We start from the raw sequence: 18,562 nt of genomic DNA, 5'->3' as shown, positions 1-18,562 counted from the left end.
CGGCTCCCTGCCCCCTCCCACCCCTCTGTCCCAGGGGGTGGTACAGCCCAGCTCTCTACTGCTGCCCTGTGTTTGTCTTAGCCTGGGATGAGATCAGATTCCGCACATTCCTGGCTCCCTGCCCTGCAGGTAGAAGCAGAGAGCGTGAGCCAAAGGGCCCCACAGCATCCTCAGAGTGACCGCCCTGAGCCTCTCGCTCCATCTAGTGGTTGTCTGACCCCTTTCACAAAGACCTGCCTTCTATTTCAAAAGAACTGGTATAACAAGGGCCATATGGTTGCTGTTCCTATCACATTCTTACAACAGCAGATTGTTGCACAGTAAAGTGTGTTGCCGAGAGAGGGAGGGAGGGTGAGAGTTTCGGCTATCACTACATCTCGGTCTAACCAAAACCACAGAGCTGCCGAGAAGAAAGAACCATCTCTCTGCCCATTTCCATCTTGCCACCTTCCTAGGGAAAAAGCAAGCTTTCAAGCTGACTCGAATTAACAACACCATGGGCATACAGTTATTTTTTTAATTAAAAAAATATTATCGCTAACCATTCATACAACGCAGCTCAAGGATTCAAAGAACTTTTTGTGCCTGGTAATTCTTACTAGGGCTGCGATGCAATTTTAAGAAGACGTATTGATCAGTTAATCAGATAAATTCCAGGGCAAGCCTATCCTTTGGCTCAGCTACCAGATATGGCTGTGAATGCATTAAAGCATGTTATGAATGGTGCTGTTTTTAGCTCGGAAGCAACAGCTTGGGGAAAAACTGCATCTCCAAGGCAGAACATCTGCCTTGCATGCAGAAATTCCCAAGCTCAGGTGCCAGGTAGGGCTGCATACACTACGTACACCTGTAAGACAGAAAACACGCCACACTTTTTTAAGGCAGTTACCCTGCAGGAGGGAGTTCAATCTATCATTTAATTTCAATTCAGCATCATGATCCCTTTCTCAGTTTTGATCCATTAGAAGCCTGCCCCCCCCCAAATGGCCCACAGGATGCCCTGCCAAACTCGCTGCAATATTTTGCAACTCGCTGCTGCTAATGAGCTATCCTACGTTGCAATGTCCACTGAAACGTAGTCTGCAGACTCTTAATTACCTGCCAGCTTCAGTCTGTTGCTCATGGTACAAAAAATGCATCGTCTCCAGTAACTACCTTGATCTCTCCAGGACCTGCAACAAAACCCCTACTCTCCATGGCTGAAGCTCCTGGGATGAGGAGGGGAGAAGAACTGGGAAATGAAAACCTTTGTGTGTGGCTGGGTAACATGCTCAGAGGAAAAAAAGGGGCTGGCTGGTCTCTGAAAAGCTAACAGAATTGAGCAGAAAGTAAGTCGGGAAATTATTTGGGGGTTTTATGAAATCCATTTCTTGAAACGTGCATGGATATATAGCTTTTAAGATAAAGGGACCCCTGACCATTAGGTCCAGTCGTGGCCGACTTCGGGGTTGTGGCGCTCATCTGGCTTTATTGGCCAAGGGAGCCGGCGTACAGCTTCCGGGTCATGTGGCCAGCATGACTAAGCCACTTCTGGCGAACCAGAAAACCTGTTTACCTTCCCGCCAGAGTGGTACCTATTTATCTACTTGCACTTTGACGTGCTTTGGAACTGCTAGGTTGGCAGGAGCAGGGGCCGAGCAACGGGAGCTCACCCCGTCGCGGGGATTCGAACCACTGACCTTCTGCTCAGCAAGTCCTAGGCTCTGTGGTTTAACCCACGGTGCCACCCGTGTCCTTATATAGCTTTTATTTCCTTTCAAAATAATGAATCTTTTGGAGTTGTAAAAATCTAAGACTTTTCTGAAGTATTGAATATTATACAAACAAATACAGGCTAGGATCTTAAGCAACTTCAACTTGACAAGCAAGCTTGTATAATGATTTTGGCTTCTAAAAAGTGTAATAATAGAATATTAATTATTTTTTTAAAAAAGCATCCTTAGGTTCTTCTGGATATGGAACACCAGGGAGAAGTTAGATAGAAAACCTCTGTGGTTCCTGCTGCACTGCACATTTCACATGCCGGCACATTGCTATTGTGAAAGAATGCAGGAGAACAGAGAATCAGAAACCATGTACTCCCACAGGTCACTCCCCAATCCCAAAGAGCAGAACATTGCTTCCAGTCTGATGCCAATATTTTTTACAGCCAAGAACAGCACAGGACAGGCAGGTCTGCTAATGTCTGATTCTGGAACTCAGATCTTTGATATCTTCTTCTTTAGCGCGGGCTGCAAATAATGCCTTTCTTAAGTACAACCAAAGTTTTTGACAGAGCAAGCAAGCTTTTGACTTACACTGAACACTTCTTCAGGCTGGATGCTAAACAGAACATTTGTGCCAGGGGTGAGAGAGAGATATGCCACTGCTTCATTCTGAAGACATGTGCTCTGGAGGGGAGAGGAAAGTGCACGAAACACGGGAAATCCCAAGACAGAGTAAAGATCGCGGTGTCTCCAGAATCACCGCTGTACCACACTACAGTGGTACCTTGGTTCTCAAACTTAATCCATTCCGGAAGTCCGTTCCAAAACCAAAGCATTCCAAAACCAAGGCGCGCTTTCCCATAGAAAGCAACGCAAAATGGATTAATCTGTTCCAGACTTTCAGAAACAACCCTAAAGCAGGCATTTAACATGAATTTTACTATCTAATGAGACCATTGGTCCATAAAATGAAAGCAGTAAACAATGTACAGTGGAACCTCAGGTTACGGCAGGGATCTGCCGCAACCAGAAAACGATGCACCCCAAAGTCTGTGCATGTGCACGGTATGATTTAGTGCTTCTGCGCGTGCGCGAATGGTGCGAAGCCAGAAGTAAAACCCGTTCCAGTACTTCTGGGTTTCCGATGGTCGCAAGCCGAGGGTGATATAAACCGGAGGCAATGTGACCCGATGCTCCACTGTACTGCAGTCACACAATCAATCAATCAATCAATCAATCAATCAGTAGCTGAACTGGGTTACACACAGTCACAAAAAGAAGAAAAATGAGCCTCAAAAACAAAAACGCAAAATAAATAGCAAAAACAGACAGACCTCAGCATAACACTCAAAACAGAAACATGGCACTCAAAACGGAAGGGTGGCACTCAAAATAGAGCATGTTCAGCTTCCAAAAATGGTTCGCAAACTGGAACACTTACTTCCTGGTTTGTGGTGTTTGGGTTCCAAGTTGTTTGAGTACCAAGGCGTTTGAGAACCAAGGCACCACTGTAGTCAGGGGTGGTGCTGAAGCTCATATGCCACTTGCACGTGGAAAGACAGAGCAACTGAATTCACAAAGGGGACATGGCCTTTACACACACACTGTTCCCAAAACATCACCCGCAGCCTGCAATGAACCCATTACTCAAAGTTCTGCAGGCAAGGATTCAAATCCTGCTCTGCTCCTGACAGTCACTGCTCTGGAGCACAGCACACGTATGGGAAAGAAGGAGGAGTCCACGCAACACCCTGCCCACATAGCCCCCTGGGCAGGAGGTCTGCAGAGAGCCCTCCTGGCAGAAGGGTGCAAGACCACCAAGGAAGAAAAAGATTCTACTGACAAGCAGCCAGGACATAAAACAAGGACAGACACACCCCAACAGCGGCCTCCTACTGTGCCTTGTTACATAGAGCACAGGGTTGAAGAACAGGAGATAAATAAATAAATATATTTTTATTTATACCCCACCCTCCCCGGCCAAGACCAGAATATAAATACAGTAAAAACATTAAAAACCAAACAAAAAACCAAACAAACAATTGGTTAAAATATAAGTTTGAATACAGTTTAAAATGCAGCCTCATTTTAGTGGTAGCCCATAGATCAAAGCCATAAGGGGAGAAAACGTAAAATATTCACCAGGACCAACTATCCATGCTGGTCCTACATGAGCCAGCAAGAGCCGAGGGAAAATTTATATACAAAATCCCATATAAGGGGTTCCATTAAAAAAATAAAAAATGAGAGCGGGGGTTAGACTGCGTCCAGCCCAAAGGCCAGGCGGAACAGCTCCGTCTTGCAGGCCCTGCAGAAAGAGGTCAAATCCCACAGGGCCCTGATCTCTTGTGACAGAGCTTTCCACCAGGCCGGGGCCAGAGCTGAAAAGGCCCTGGCCCTGGCTGAGGCCAATCTAACCTCCTGGGAGTCTGATGGGAGTCTGAGCCCCATAGAGGAAAGGGAGGAAGCAGACCCACTCGCCGTGGGGGGTCAATTGTTATAGGGACATAGGAAATGGGTTTCTACTGAGGCTATGTGCACATTCGTGGCAGAAGGGGCATTTTCCTCCTCCCTCCCACATTTAAAGTAGATTTTTTACGCTGCTGTTCACATCAAAGAGGCGGTGGAGAGGCCTTCGCCCAATGCCCATTACCCGATGCGTTTCCCTGCGCCAAACTCAGTGAAGCTGTCCTCTGCGCATGGGCAGTGGCTGCTTGAAATGTACACTCTCACGGCTAACACCATGTGCACTTGGCTTCAAGCACCAGCAGCGAGAGCGCATGCTGGAGCCAGAGGAAGCGGTAATGTGTGTGCCCAGCAGCCTGAGTCAGGCTGTTGGTCCATCTAGCTCAGAACTGTCCACTCTGACTGGAAGCTCTCCAAGATTTCAGGCCAGAGTTTGGATTTAAGAAGTTCTTGTTGATCACTTGCATTGGTGCTAACCCAGATCTAAACAGTGGTACCTCGGGTTAAGTACTTAATTCGTTCCGGAGGTCTGTACTTAACCTGAAACTGTTCTTAACCTGAAGCACCACTTTAGCTAATGGGGCCTCCTGCTTCCGCCGTGCCGCCGGAGCACGATTTCTGTTCTCATCCTGAAGCAAAGTTCTTAACCTGAAGCACTATTTCTGGGTTAGCGGAGTCTGTAACCTGAAGTGTATGTAACCTGAACTGTATGTAACCCAAGGTACCATTGTAACTGGGTGAAGCAGAGGTATTTTGAGGCAGAGAACCAAGCGAAGAATCTTGTTTGGAAATACAAAACCATCAATTATTCCCCGGAAGCCTGGGCTGTTTTCTTCCGTACCTGCAGTGCTTTCTTTCACCACCAAAAACAGACCCTCTGCAAGTGAGTGGTGTTGTTTTGGGGGGGGGGGAATGTTGAAAGAGGAACCGGTCCTTATGACACAGCAATGCCCCCTAGTGATTGTCTTATTTCTTGCAGCAGAAAAGTGCCTATTGATCAGGTCTTTTGGGCCTTGATCTATAACGTGGCCCGCCCTGCTAAACTCTTCCTTGTGCTCATCTCCAGCCTATCAGAAATATTCCCAGCAGAAGACAGAACAGCAAGTCCAGAACCTATTTAGCTTTCCCACACAGACAAGTCTCTACTGATAACAGAAATAGCCAAGCCTCAATATGCCGGATATAATGGTCATTTTGTCGTATTTGTGGCTTGTTATTGTTGACTCTCCTCCCTCCCACTTTCTGCCCGTTCCCTCCCTCCCTCCCTCCCTCCCTCCTTTCTTTCTTTCTTTCTTTCTTTCTTTCTTTCTTTCTTTCTTTCTTTCTTTCTTTCTTTCCCTTATGTCCTGGTTTTCAGGTGTAAAAATGGCTACAAAAGCTCAAAATCATGATTTTTGGGGGTGGTCTCACCCAAAAAGCTCAAAAATTTTGGTGGTTTCCTAAAAAAAATGAATTTTACTTTTTGAAATATGGCAACCCTACCCTGATCGCCTCTTCCGCCGTCAAACTGTTAGGTTTCTGGAATCAGACTTTTTTCGTGTGTATGGAAACTCCATGAATCACTATGTACATTGATGGGACTATATTAAAAGGAGAGTCTTAATATTTATAATATACAGCTGCCCACCCTCCCTGCTTTCGACATAACGCTGATTCCTTTATCCAGAGATAAATAATTAAAAAAGGCCACCTTGCCTGTTTTGTATTTTCCTTTTAACATGGAATCACAATGGCATGGGTCACTCCCACCCTTCTCTTTCTTACTTTGCATGACGGGCGGAAAAGAAACAAATGAAATCAGTTCAGCTCTGGGGTTATTTAGGTTCTTTTCTTTCTTTCTTTCCCCAAGCCGGAAAAGGAATCATGTGAAATAAACCTTTCCTGGCTAATTCTCTTCCCAGTGCACTTGCAGAGATTGGGGTTTCCTGCCACAGGAAACTTGCTTTGCTGGCTGCAGGCAAGTGAACAAAGCTCTCCCGCATCCTCCCACGCCAGCCCCCCCTCCTTTGGTCAATAACGGGAACCAACAGCATCTTGCAACCCTTCCCTAACTCTCCAACTGGAGAGGCGCCACGGCAGGCGGTGAGGGATCGCCGTCATAAATCGCCAGCTCCTACCCTCAGAGCAGGCTGCATCAAAGATAAGCAGTTTCCAGAACCTGCCTTCTCTCTCCACCTTCTCTGGAAAACGCAGTCTTCTATGTCTGCCGGTGCCATCGTGAATGCAGCCCCCCCCAGCTGTAGCTGACCCCCAACCCCCACCAGCCCGATCAGGGATGATGACAGCCGGAGTCCAGCAGCAAGGGGAGGGCCTTCTGGCGGTTCCCTCACTGCGAGAAGCGAAGTTACAGGGAACCAGGCAGAGGGCCTTCTCGGTAGTGGCACCCTCCCTGTGGAACACCCTCCCACCAGATGTCAAAAAGATAAACCTGACGTTTAGAAGACATCTGAAGGCAGCCCTGCTTAGGGAAGTTTTTAATGATTGGTATTTTAATGTACAGTCATACCTCGAGTTACAGATGCTTCAGGTTGCGTTTTTTCGGGTTGCGGACCACCGAAACCCAGAAGTACCAGAACGGGTTACTTCTGGGTTTTGGTGGTCGCGCATGCACAGAAGCGCTAAATCATGCATGCGCAGACGCACCGAATCGCAACCTGAGTGTCTACTGTATTTTTAATCTTTTGTTGGAAGCCGCCCAGAGTGGCTGGGGAAACCCAGCCAGATGGGCCGGGTATAAATATATTATTATTATTATTATTATTATTATTATTATTATTATTATTATTATTATTATTTTCGATCACTGCTGGGCTACAGTGTTGGGGCTCCTGAGAAGGCCCAGGTTAAAGATTCAAATCAGTTCTTGATCTGGGAATCCTTCCAGGCTGGTGCTGATTCCATTCCATATTGTTTGTGCTGTGTTTGCAGCACCCAAGCGACCTCTCTGGGGCGCAAGCCTGGGCAGTGTGTATGGAGGTCCTGGGATGCCCAGACAAGACCCTCCTCTTGGCCTCTCTGATGCGGTCCAAAGGAAAGCAGAGCAAGACGTTTGGCGCCAGCTTGATTGCCGGAATGAGGGGCACAAGGCACCATCCAACCGCCTTAGGGACTCCACTCCAGATTTGTGTAGACTTTACTCCTTAGACCTTTTTTTGCCCGAAGATGTCACACAAAGCAGTGGGTACTGACTGTCCCTCGGAGTTTACTCCCAAAGTGTGCTGAGCCCAGGGGTAACTCATGAAAACACGGTCCAGGTCCAGTCCAGAGTCTGAAGGTTCTGCTAGGAATCAGTCTGACAGGACACAAGGCAGGAAACCAGGCAAGGACAGGTGCAGGATCTAGCAATTAGCAATGTTGCTCCTGCAACTTGGGACGGGGTCTGACAGCCTTTTATCTTTGTCAGGGTAGCGGTCGGTCCTGATCCCCGGTGACTCACCTCCCTGTTTCACCTGAAGGCGAGCACTCCTCCTGCGAGTACTCAGGTCTCTCCTTCTCTCAGACCTCAGTCTCTGCAGCTTGAGAGACGTCAGTGAGTTACTAGACCCAGGGGCCGCCCCAGCCTCTCTTGACCCAGCCAGTAGTGGAGCAGCTGTAAGTGATGGCCCAGCTGAAGGCAACGAGGTAATCCCCACATCTGGAGCCAGGGCAGGCTCAGGCCCCTGACTTGGCCCAGCTGGTGCTTGTTGCAGGGGAACCTGTGCAGACTGGGGCTCTTCAGGATCAGGCCCCAGACTTGGTTCAGATGATGCGTGAGGCAACGGATCTGGTGCAGACTGAGACTCCTCTGGTTCCGAGTCCGAGCCCGAGTCCCGTCAGGCCATCACACAAAGCTTTTCTCACGAATGAGAACAGCTACAAGGCAGTGAAGGCTTTCCTTCTCCTAGACGGGCTATCTTCCCAGGTTGACGAGCCCCATTTGCCCCTCATTTCCATACAGCACATTCAGTAACTGCCTTCTTGACTGTTGGACCCGCTATCGGTCTCGTCCACTCAATCTGCCACAGCCTGCCCTCCATCACATGCCAGCAAATTCAGGCTCGGCAATTCTCTCCGACTGGAAAGTCTTTCACAATGAACCATCCCCCAAAGATCCGGCTTTTCGCAATAAGGAAAGTAACTGGGGAAAGGCACCGAAAAGTGTGCGACAATACATGTTTTGATGCAGCAGCGTCTAACCTCCCTGCAAATGAATCAGGATGAACGCTCAATAAACAGGCCGCCCAGAAGCGGGCCAGGTAACATCAGAATAGTTACCGTCTCTCAGCCCGAGTCGCCTAACAAGGATGTTGTGAAAATAAAATGGAGAGGTGGGTAGTGAGTTCATTTGGGGGGGGATACAAATCAATATATTTCATCTGTAAGCAGCTGCCTCATTAGGCAAGGAATTACTGTATAAACAACGGCCTCCATCCCCAAAGCAGCTGCCACACACACTCGCTAAATGCATTTTAAAGGCAGGCTTCAACGCTGCCCATCCACAAACATATTCACTGTAATATTGGGGTAGAGGAAGAAGCAGCAGCTGCCTGCTGGCAGCCATGAGACTTGGGTACCACCAATGCTCAGCAAAAGGTCCTGATTTAGCAACTACACTTAACAACTGTTATTCAAAATACTGCCACAAAAAGGTTAACGGAATTTGCCACCTGGTTTGACTCTGAGTGCAAACAGGCAAAGGGACACCTGCGGAGAGCTTACCATAAATATAGGACCTCCTGGTCGCCTCTCTTATTTACTGCATACATTTCTCTTAGACGGAAGTGCAAACAACTAATTAAATGGAAAAGACAGAGAGCTGCAAGAAATGCCTGGTACAGCCTAAGAAAGGCCTGGCACAACTGTAATGGTTTACGGTTGCTCTGGCCATTGGCTAATGCGAATAAAGTTTTATCTATCTATCCTGATTCAGCAGCTGTGGTAACACAAAGGGCCACAGTGATTTTAAAGACACAGGGACGCAGGTGGTGCTGTGGGTTAAACCACAGAGCTTAGGACTTGCCGATCAGAAGGTTGGCAGTTCGAATCCCCGCGACGGGGTGAGCTCCCGTTTTTCAGTCCCTGCTCCTGCCAACCTAGCAGTTCGAAAGCACAAAGTGCAAGTAGATAAATAGGTACCGCTCCGGCGGGAAGGTAAACGGCGTTTCTGTGCGCTGCTCTGGTTCTCCAGAAGCGGCTTAGTCATGCTGGCCACATGACCCGGAAGCTGGAGGCCAGCTCCCTCGGCCAATAAAGCAAGATGAGTGCCGCAACCTCAGAGTCAGCCACGACTGGACCTAATGGTCAGTGGTCCCTTTACCTTTTAAGGGTGGGATGGCTAACCTGTGGTTAACATCTGCAGGTCCACAGTTAACCACACCTTGTTCCTCAGTGTGGAAAATCTGAGGAAACATGAAACTGCAATTGCGTAGCTTGCAACCTGCTCTCCGGTCTGCCTTGGCCTCAGACAGTGACAACCAGATTGCTACCTGCCTGACTCAAATGTGGTTGTGCCTCTGGACTGCCAGGAATCACATCCATCTCTACACATGGTACCACTCAGAGGATTTTTCTCCTGGGAGAAATTCTTCCCAATGGCTGATGGCAAGGATGAAATCTGCTCCCCATTCTGAGCTAATCCCAGTAGCAACCGACCATTGGAAGCTGGGATCCCTCATGCCTCCCTTTTGCTATTCTAGCCCATGTCAACAAATGTAATCAGGAGGTCTAAATGCAAATGGACTCTGGGAAAGTGTGTGGATAATTAATTAGAAGGTCTGCAAGGTTATACCTCCTTGTAGCTCCACCAACTATGTGCTATGGATGTAGTTAACCCCTCTGAACCAATTGTTGTGTCATTATACTTCATTATACGCTTTAAATAAAGTGCTCCGGCCATCAGACATTCTGGTCTGCCACTAGTAACAGTTACAATCTACGCACCCACTTATCATTGTTAGTATTGCTGTTATTATTAATCACCATGATAAGCTTATTTAATATGCATACACATTATAATTAAGGTGACTTTTCCACGCACACAAAATGCCCAGTGTGGTGTAGACACATCACTAAATGTATCGTCATCTCCCAGTTAACAATGTTCATTATCTGGCCTTGTATTTATGGGCCAAAGAGAAGAAAACTGTTCTCTTGCAATATTTTTAAACAACTAGCTGTTCGAAAGGTATTGCTGTTCTGAGAGAAAAGTAAAAACTGACTTGCCGCTTTCCCCAGTATTCTGATCCCAGCAACAACCAGCCCAACACAACTGGATGCTTCTTGCAAGAATATCATCGTTCTTTGGCTCCAGAATCTGGTACTTTCAACATGAAGACATGTTCTGCTGAAACAAACATTATATTTTGCTGCCTATGTTTATGCCTGTTTGTTAATGCCTGTTTGATTATGCCTGTTTGTTAATAAGAGAATCCTGATCTGAGCAACTGTATTTGTAGTGGAATGCAACAGCCATTAGTGCAGGCTCTCCTTTAGGTGCCCCCAGTGCTTTTTTAAAAAAATGTTTAGGGGTACTGTCATTTTGAGGGACGCGGGTGACGCTGTGGGTTAAACCACAGAGCCTAGGACATGCCGATCAGAAGGTTGGCGGTTCGAATCCCCGCAACAGGGTGAGCGCCCCTGCTCCTGCCAACGTAGCAGTTCGAAAGCACGTCAAAGTGCAAGTAGATAAATAGGTACCACTCCAGTGGGAAGGTAAACGGCGTTTCCGTGCACTGCTGTGGTTCGCCAGAAGCGGCTTAGTCATGCTGGCCACATGACCCGGAAACTGTACGCTGGCTCCCTCGGCCAATAAAGCGAGATGAGCGCCGCAACCCCAGAGTCGGTCACGACTGGACCTGATGGTCAGCAGTCCCTTTACCTTTACATTTACTCTCATTTTGACTCAAGAAAATCACCATTTTATATTTCAAGTAGGGAAAAAATAAATACTGTAAATGGACAAAACTAAAAAGATTTACAAAATGTTTAGGGTTATGCGTACCCCTGCATCCCCCTAGAAAAAATAATAATACTGGGTGCCTGAGCTAAGCTGAGCTGGGTGATGCCAGGGCAGAGGGCCTTCTCAGAAATGACGCCCCATTTCTATAATTCCCTGCCCAACCAGGATATATTTTCAGTGCCAAGCAAATATATTTTTGTTCTCCGAGGCCTTTAAGGTGTGTGTTTTAAACTGTTTTGATCAGCTGCTTTTAATTTCTGGGTCTTGGTGGTGATTATTTGTGTTCAACTTGGTATCGATTTTATTGCTATTTTGTTTTGCTAGAAACCACCCTGGGAACACTTTGCTGAAGGGCAATAAACGTACAAAACAAAGAAACCATAAAGAAAATAACGTCATGGTTATTGGATCCAACCTCCGTCCCACAGAGGGCATATCAGGGAACACTGAAAAATAATACTTGCAGTTCAGTTTTACTAAAATAAAACATACCTGCACATGGATATTGATCCAATAATTGCACTTTAATTGATGACGAAGCGTTTTTGGGTGCCAGCACAAGGTTCACTGGCTCTCACATTCAGCCAGGAGCAGGCGAAATAACTTCCAAAAGCGTCTAGAGGTCAAGGCTTCATGACAAGAAATGTGTTTTGGGGGCAGGAGGTTGGGGGGAGGACTGTGGAAATGAAACGAGGGTTGCCTAGGGTTGCCAGCAGATCTCCCGAGGCTTAGATCGGCTGCATACGCACCATATACTTCTCCCCTCGAATAATTCTGAGAACTGTAGTTTATGCCTTGCAGTGCTGCAATGCTCAGCACCCATAACAAACTACAGTTCCCGGTATTCTTTGGCGGAGAAAAATGTGTTTTAAATGCATGGTGTGTACACAGCCCCTGAGACTCAGTTGTGGCGGCTCATGAGGGTAGGTTCATTTTTATTTTTTGAAAAATACCACCAGCCACTCCTTTCTAACTGATCTCTCCTTCGAGAATACATTTTATTATGCCTGTATTGGTATTTGCCTGTTAGTAAAGCCCTCCCACGGAAAGAGAATTGCTGAGCCAGAATGAAGGTGGGAGAGAGAGGGTTTCGCTCTAACTTCAGACTTGACGGAAAAGGCTGGCTATGTGGGCCTGGTGGAAAATTAAGCCCCCATCACACCAGACCCTCTGAGTGTCCCTATTTCCCAGGGACAGTCCCTGATTTACAGAAGCCATCCCGGTTTCTGATTTGATTCTGGATGGTCCCACTTTTCCTTAGGACATCCCTATTTGCATAGGAGAAATGTTGGAGGGTATGGAGTTATGCAACCCCCGAGCCAAGGAGCTAAGTAACTATACAACCTTTAGAAGACATCTGAAGGAAGTTTTTTAATGTTTAATGTTTTGTCATGTTTTTATATATGACGGAAGCTGCTCAGAGTGGCTGGGAAAACCCAGGGGTATAATTAATAATAATAATAATAATAATAATAATAATAATAATAATAATAATAATAATAATAATTTATTTATGCCCCGCCCTCCCCGCCAGGGCCAGGCTCAGGGCGGCTAACACCAAATATGAATTGCAATAAAATGTAATAGAACAACAACAACAAACAGTTAATTAAAATACAGCTTAAAATACAGCCTCATTTTAGTAGTAGCCCATAAATCAAGACCATATAGGGCGGAAACATCAGGTATTCACCTGAGCCAGCTATCCGTGCTGGTCCTACATGGGCCAGCAAAAAAGGCAACGGGAAATTTATATACCAAATCCCATATAAGGGGACAGAGTGAGTCTAAGTGATAAAATTATTATCAGTGGGGTTTTTTTCTGGGATTTCGCATGGGTATACAGCGCTGGCACCTTTTTTTCTAGAAGCAAAGCACTGGTGATAGACGTCCCTATTTTCATCGGAGAAATGTTAGAGGCCACCCTCCTGTCATAAAGATGAGGCCCCATGGAGCTACCTTCCTACCCCGTGAACTGATTTCATCATTTTCCCATCAAGCACTTCTAAGAGGAGAGGGAGGAGACCCAGGAGAAGAAAGAATCTGGGACTCTATAAAGACCTAAGCTGAGAACATCTGGTCCCACATTCTGCTCTCAAAAGTGCCCAGCAAGATGTCCACAGGCTTTGTCCCTCCTTTAGTGAGTCTAGGTGATTTTGGCCAAGAGAGTGGAAGCCAGGATTTGGGGTCTGTTGGGGTGGGGGGGGCGTGAGGATTAGACCACTAAGTACTTTCTCTGGTTCCCACTTATCCGTCTGCCTCCCACTCCTTCCTCTTCCATTGAAGTTGGGATTAGAAAGTTTGCAGGGCAAGAAGCTGTCACCTGACTTTAAATCGGCTTAGAAAGGGGGGAAAAGGGGGAGACCAGGGAGGGATGCCGGATGAATAATTCTCCCTGCTCCTTCCCACTAATGCCCCTTCCCATCAGGAGACAAGGGGCCCCCTCAAAGCTCCCTGCCATTGCATTTGGAGGGCTTAACTCTCTAAATCCTTTCACCCACCGTCCGCACACAACACAGCAGAAGTCTAGGGCGCTCTCTTCTTCCTGTTCTAATCCTCTACAACAGGTCTCCTTTCCCTTCCCAGAGCCCAGATTCCTTTCTCCTGGACCCGCCCTGAGGAGGGGAATGAAGGAATGTGGATCGTGAACATAAAAAGTCCAGCTTAAAAGGAAAGCACTCAGGGCGTGGAATGCACCACACACAGCGGAGACCTGGACTGCACCTTGCACCAGGACTTGTGAAAACTATTAGCATCTGAGCTTCAAAGACACACAAACACACGGTTTTTACCCCACATTCCAGCCAAAAAGGCTCCCACGGGTGCGTGCGTACAGTCAACTAAAACAAAACCATTGTTTCCTTCTCAGTCTTGGCTGCATACACACCACACATTAAAGACACATAACTTCAGCCCAAAAATACTGTGAACTGTAATTTGGAAATTGTAGCGGGGGGGGGGGGGATAAACTCCTCTGAAATATGTTCTCCTCTCTCCTCTCATTACCCCCGCCAAAGCTTTCTTCACTGTATAATCAGTTTTTCCTGTTCCTGCACTTCCTGTTCCAGTAGGTTTTAGATGCTTCAGGCCAGTCTCTCTACAGCTTCCACCAAGTGGACCCAGCTCACAAACTTGCAATCCTTCCCTCCCAATGGTAACAACATCAGATAAAGATAAAGGTACCCCTGACCGTTAGGTCCCAGCTCATCTCGCTCTATAGGCCGAGGGAGCCAGCGTTTGTCCATAGACAGCTTCTGGGTCTTGTGGCCAGCATGACTAAGCCGCTTCTGGCGAAATCAGAGCAGCGCATGGAAACGCCGTTTACCTTCCCACTGGAGCAGTACCTATTTATCTACTTGCACTGGTGTGCTTTCGAACTGCTAGGTTGGCAGGAGCTGGGACCGAGCAACAGGAGCTCAACCCCGTTGCAGAGAATCGAACCACCGACCTTCTGATCAGCAAGCCCTAGGTTCAGCGGTTTAGACCACAGCGCCACCCACATCCCTGCAACCCTTCCCTCCCAATGGTAACAACATTAGATAGTTGCTAGGCAATTCACCAAGTGCTTCCTTCCTCCCTGGCTTCCCTGGAGGAATGGAACAGTCCAGGAAGCAACACAGAAGCAGCTGATCTGCCTTGGACCAAATCTGTGTTCTCCACACCCCACCCTGGCACATGCTGAAGTCCTTACTAATAACCTTTGGAGGTGGAAATCCTGGACTGGCTTGTGGGTCCTGATCCAAATTTGATCCAGGGTGCACACCTGGCGCACACATTCAAATCCAGGAGTTCTAGCTTGTTTCTCCTTTGATCCAGCCCTCTCTCAGTTCCCAGGCCTGGCCCCCAGCCGCTGGTTAAGTTATTAGATGATGTCTGCACCTGACAAAAGTGGGATCAAGTGATGCCACAATACATCTGTACCACTTTGAGCTTCATGCGTCCTTGTTATCTTTGATGGAGTAGATTAGCACGTCTACCCCTCTGGTGTCTGCTTTCTAGTTACAGAAAAATCCCATTGATTCTTCCACCGGTTTTAGTGGGGGTGGGGGAGAGGAGTGGATGGGATTCACCACCAGCCCGGTAAATTAAACTAGGTCAGCCTGCCGCAGAGCTGCTCCCAGTCTCCCTGCACTAGGCCAGCAATTGCTTTGCAGTTGGGAACAGGACCCAGAAGTTCGTACAGCCTTGGTCTTCCTAGACTTCATTTACTCCTGCTGTTTGGGTCGCTTCCAAACACAGGGGTCCCAATTCTCAGGCACCCCTCCACACACTGCTGAGCTGTTGACCCGCTGTCTCCTGCAGGCTTTGCCCCTGATCAGGCTGGGTCTCCTTTCATTCCGCTTTCTGCCCTGTTTTCGCAGTGTGATATGAGATGGGTGGGTGTGTTCCTGCCGCGATCGGTGTCAGCCCTGGTTACTACAGAGGGTGGTTTTGGTCTCGGCGTCAGGTTAATTCACAAGGGGATTGTATCTTCCCAAACAGCACCAAAGACCCAAACAAATGGGAAGTGCAAGTTTGTCTTGCCAGAGCGATGCAGCCGCCACTCTGGCTAAGGCTGAGCAACTGTGTATTCAAGAGGTTTATTTCTCCAAGGCATAAAGGCTTCTATTTCTGGGGTGGCTGCGGAGAGGAGCTGTTTATGCAGCGATCCTTCACCCAAACACTCAAGGTTCAGACACTTCTCCTGTACAGGGAGGGGTTATTATGCCAGGAATGCACTAACCCACACCAAATCACAGCCAGTTTCCTGACTAGAGTAGGGGAAAAGGTCACAGTGTCCACATCCAGGTATCACTCAAATGTCATTTGTCCATCTCATGAGGTTTCTGCCCTCTGTTGACTCTCCAGAGGTGGGGAGAAAGGCTCCCTTCCGCTGCATGCCCCCTACCAACATTACCATATATAGCAGCTGATACATAATCATGCCCACTAACTCACACAGATTCTCCTGCAGAGGAGTGGGAAGTGGTCTAGACAGGCCTGCCAGGGTGTCCTATAATGAGAGATTGGGGGTTTTGCTCTGCCACAACTCTGGGGGACTTGCTTAAAGGCAAAGCGATGTGCTCTGCCAGACCTTCTGTCCTTACCCATCCCCACAGTTCCTACACCCGGGGCTGCACTACAGCCATTGAACAGAGCCGTGGCCACGGATCCCAGCCCTGCCTCAGATCTTGGTACTGGTGCTGGGCAAGCCCCTGTCTCTCCTTGCTAATTTACGATCTGTAAAATGGGAGCAATGCTAGCAATTACGCCGCCTTGCAGGATAGCCGAGAGAAACATGCATGCGTTTATCTGCCTTGAAACATAGGAAAGGGGCGGACTTTAAATCTAAATAAAGATGTGGTTTCCGATCCCTTGTCCCCCGACGCCCCTACAGAACATGCACAACACACAAAACCCTTGGATCAGAGCTAAGGAATTCCTATGGAGCACAAAGTCTTCCCGTCCCAATTCTGCCCCTTTGTGTTGTTTTCATCTCTTCCTCCTCCTCTTCCCAGCCCCAGCACACTGTTGGAGGGTTGGCCCACCGCCAAGGCTGTTTCCCCCTCCCCACAATATTCCACCTCGTACCCTGAAATAGATGGGTGAGCGGTTTTGCCCCCCACCCCCTGGAAACTTTTAAGGTGGGTGGATAGGGAACTACAATAGAGACTCCAGAGATATATATAAATATATTTTCACATATACACACACACATATATAAATGAGAGGCCCCCTCCTCAATTGCCCATCTCCCTGAATGCTTACCATTTCCTACCCGACAATGTGGATTCCCTCTTGATCCGGGTTGGGCTGTTCCTTTTAGCCGTGTAAACAAGCCAGGTGTGTGTATGTGTGGCCGGGGTCTTCACTCCCGGCGCCGACCCCATCTCCAGCCGGCCGAGCCAGCTTTCTTCCGCCCCATCGACAAGGGGGTCTCGGGTAATCTCCGTCCAGGGGGGGATTCACCCTTTCCGGGGTTCCGAGCAGGAGGGCGAGATGGGGCGGGGGAGGCGGAGACACGGCGGGCGGGAATGCGGGGGGGGGGGGGAAGGTGGTCTTATTGTTTGTTTACCTCCTCGCGTCCGGCCCCTGGCGGGTCATCCTTCTTTCCCGGTGGCGCGTGCGCGCGTCTCCCACTTTCACACAAACACAGACACGCAGAGGCCGGCTGTCGTGCAGGATGGCTGTCGGCTGCACACCCCGACGGACGGGGTGTGTGTGTGTGTGTGTGTGTGTGTGTGTGTGTGTCGGGGTGTGTGTGTGTATGTGCATGTGCGCGCGTGTGCGCGCCTTATTCTCCTGCTCTCTGCTTTAACCCTTCGGGCGCTGGAGACACAGATCTGAACATCCCTGCTGCGTGTATATGTATGTGTGAGGGGGCGGGGGTCCTCCTCGGAAGCCCCTCCACGCCCTTTTAATCCTGGAAGACCCTGCCGTTTATAATCTCAGGTGTGTGTTTGGGGGGCTGAGAGAAGACGTAAGTTGCGATTACCAGGTGAGGAGGGGAAAGAACATATGCATATGTTTTGACTTCGCTGGCCACTGGCATTTAAAACAAAGGGCAAGATCCAGCCGATATCAAGCACTCCTTCATCCCGATCCTACACAATTTTTTTAGCTGCAAGTAAATCATTGATTTACTGATTGTTCCGTAGATCTGGGAGACCACCCGCTTTCCAAACCTCTCTCAGTGGATTGATGTCACTCAATCCCGCCTTTCTCCATCCGAAAAATGGGAATGGAATAAGAAGCTATGCTAAACAGTGTAGTTCAACTTGAACCCCAGAAGCTGCTTTGAATACTGGACGGGGGAGAGAAGAGGTTAAAATGACAATCGTGCATCTGAACACGTGCAGAATGCTTAGGGATCCGTTGATAAATCGGGGCTTCTGAATCGAAAGTTATTTGCTTGCAGGCAGGGTTGAAGAAGCTAGTCTTTTTAAAAAGAAATGAAAATGAAACCACCACTGTTTGTTGTGAGAATGAAAGTGACCTTGCACTTTCAATGTGATAATGAGGAACAGTCAGGCAAGGGTGAATGACAAAGACACATTTGCACACAGCACAAAGATTAAGTCAAATATACAGCCGCACGACTGTGACAACTGAGAACTACTGGCTTATTGGTACAATTATGCACACACTACGGAAATGAATTTTGGCCTGGTTCACAAACATGCAGGCTCATCACTCGATGTACGAAATCCAAAGACTATCTGCATGTGTGAATGGTCCGTCACAAATATAACACCAGAGACAGTTTCATGTTATCTCACTACACATGCAATAGTGTTAGTTATGTCAGTTCATGCACTCAGTTGCCAGTCACCAAAGTCTGATTCCCACATGTGTGCGCACATCATTAAAGGTAAAGGGACCCCTGACCATTAGGTCCAGTCGTGACTGACTCTGGGGTTGCGGCGCTCATCTCGCTTTATTAGCCGAGGGAGCCAGCGTACAGCTTCTGGGT

The 18,562-nt window shown here is 48.0% G+C and overlaps 1 protein-coding gene across 2 annotated transcripts in view; it reads right to left on the bottom strand.

The window, feature by feature from the left end:
• Positions 1 to 17,328, bottom strand: part of CCDC120 (coiled-coil domain containing 120) — a 39,823-nt gene extending 22,495 nt beyond the window's left edge. Inside the window, exon 1 of one of the 2 annotated variants that reach the window (XM_081175734.1) lies at positions 17,165 to 17,328. The gene's annotated coding sequence lies outside the window, so the exon portion shown is untranslated. Of the gene's footprint in view, positions 1 to 16,857; positions 17,062 to 17,164 lie in introns of those variants that run through there. The other variant, XM_081175733.1, reaches the window with a different exon arrangement.
• Between the last annotated feature and the right edge of the window lie 1,234 nt (positions 17,329 to 18,562).

Source organism: Podarcis bocagei (genome assembly GCF_964188305.1).
Source record: "Podarcis bocagei genome assembly, chromosome: 17".
Classification (NCBI taxonomy): Eukaryota; Metazoa; Chordata; class Lepidosauria; order Squamata; family Lacertidae; genus Podarcis; species Podarcis bocagei.
Note: the sequence above shows the minus strand (reverse complement) of the source record. Positions and strands in the feature narration are given on the sequence as shown.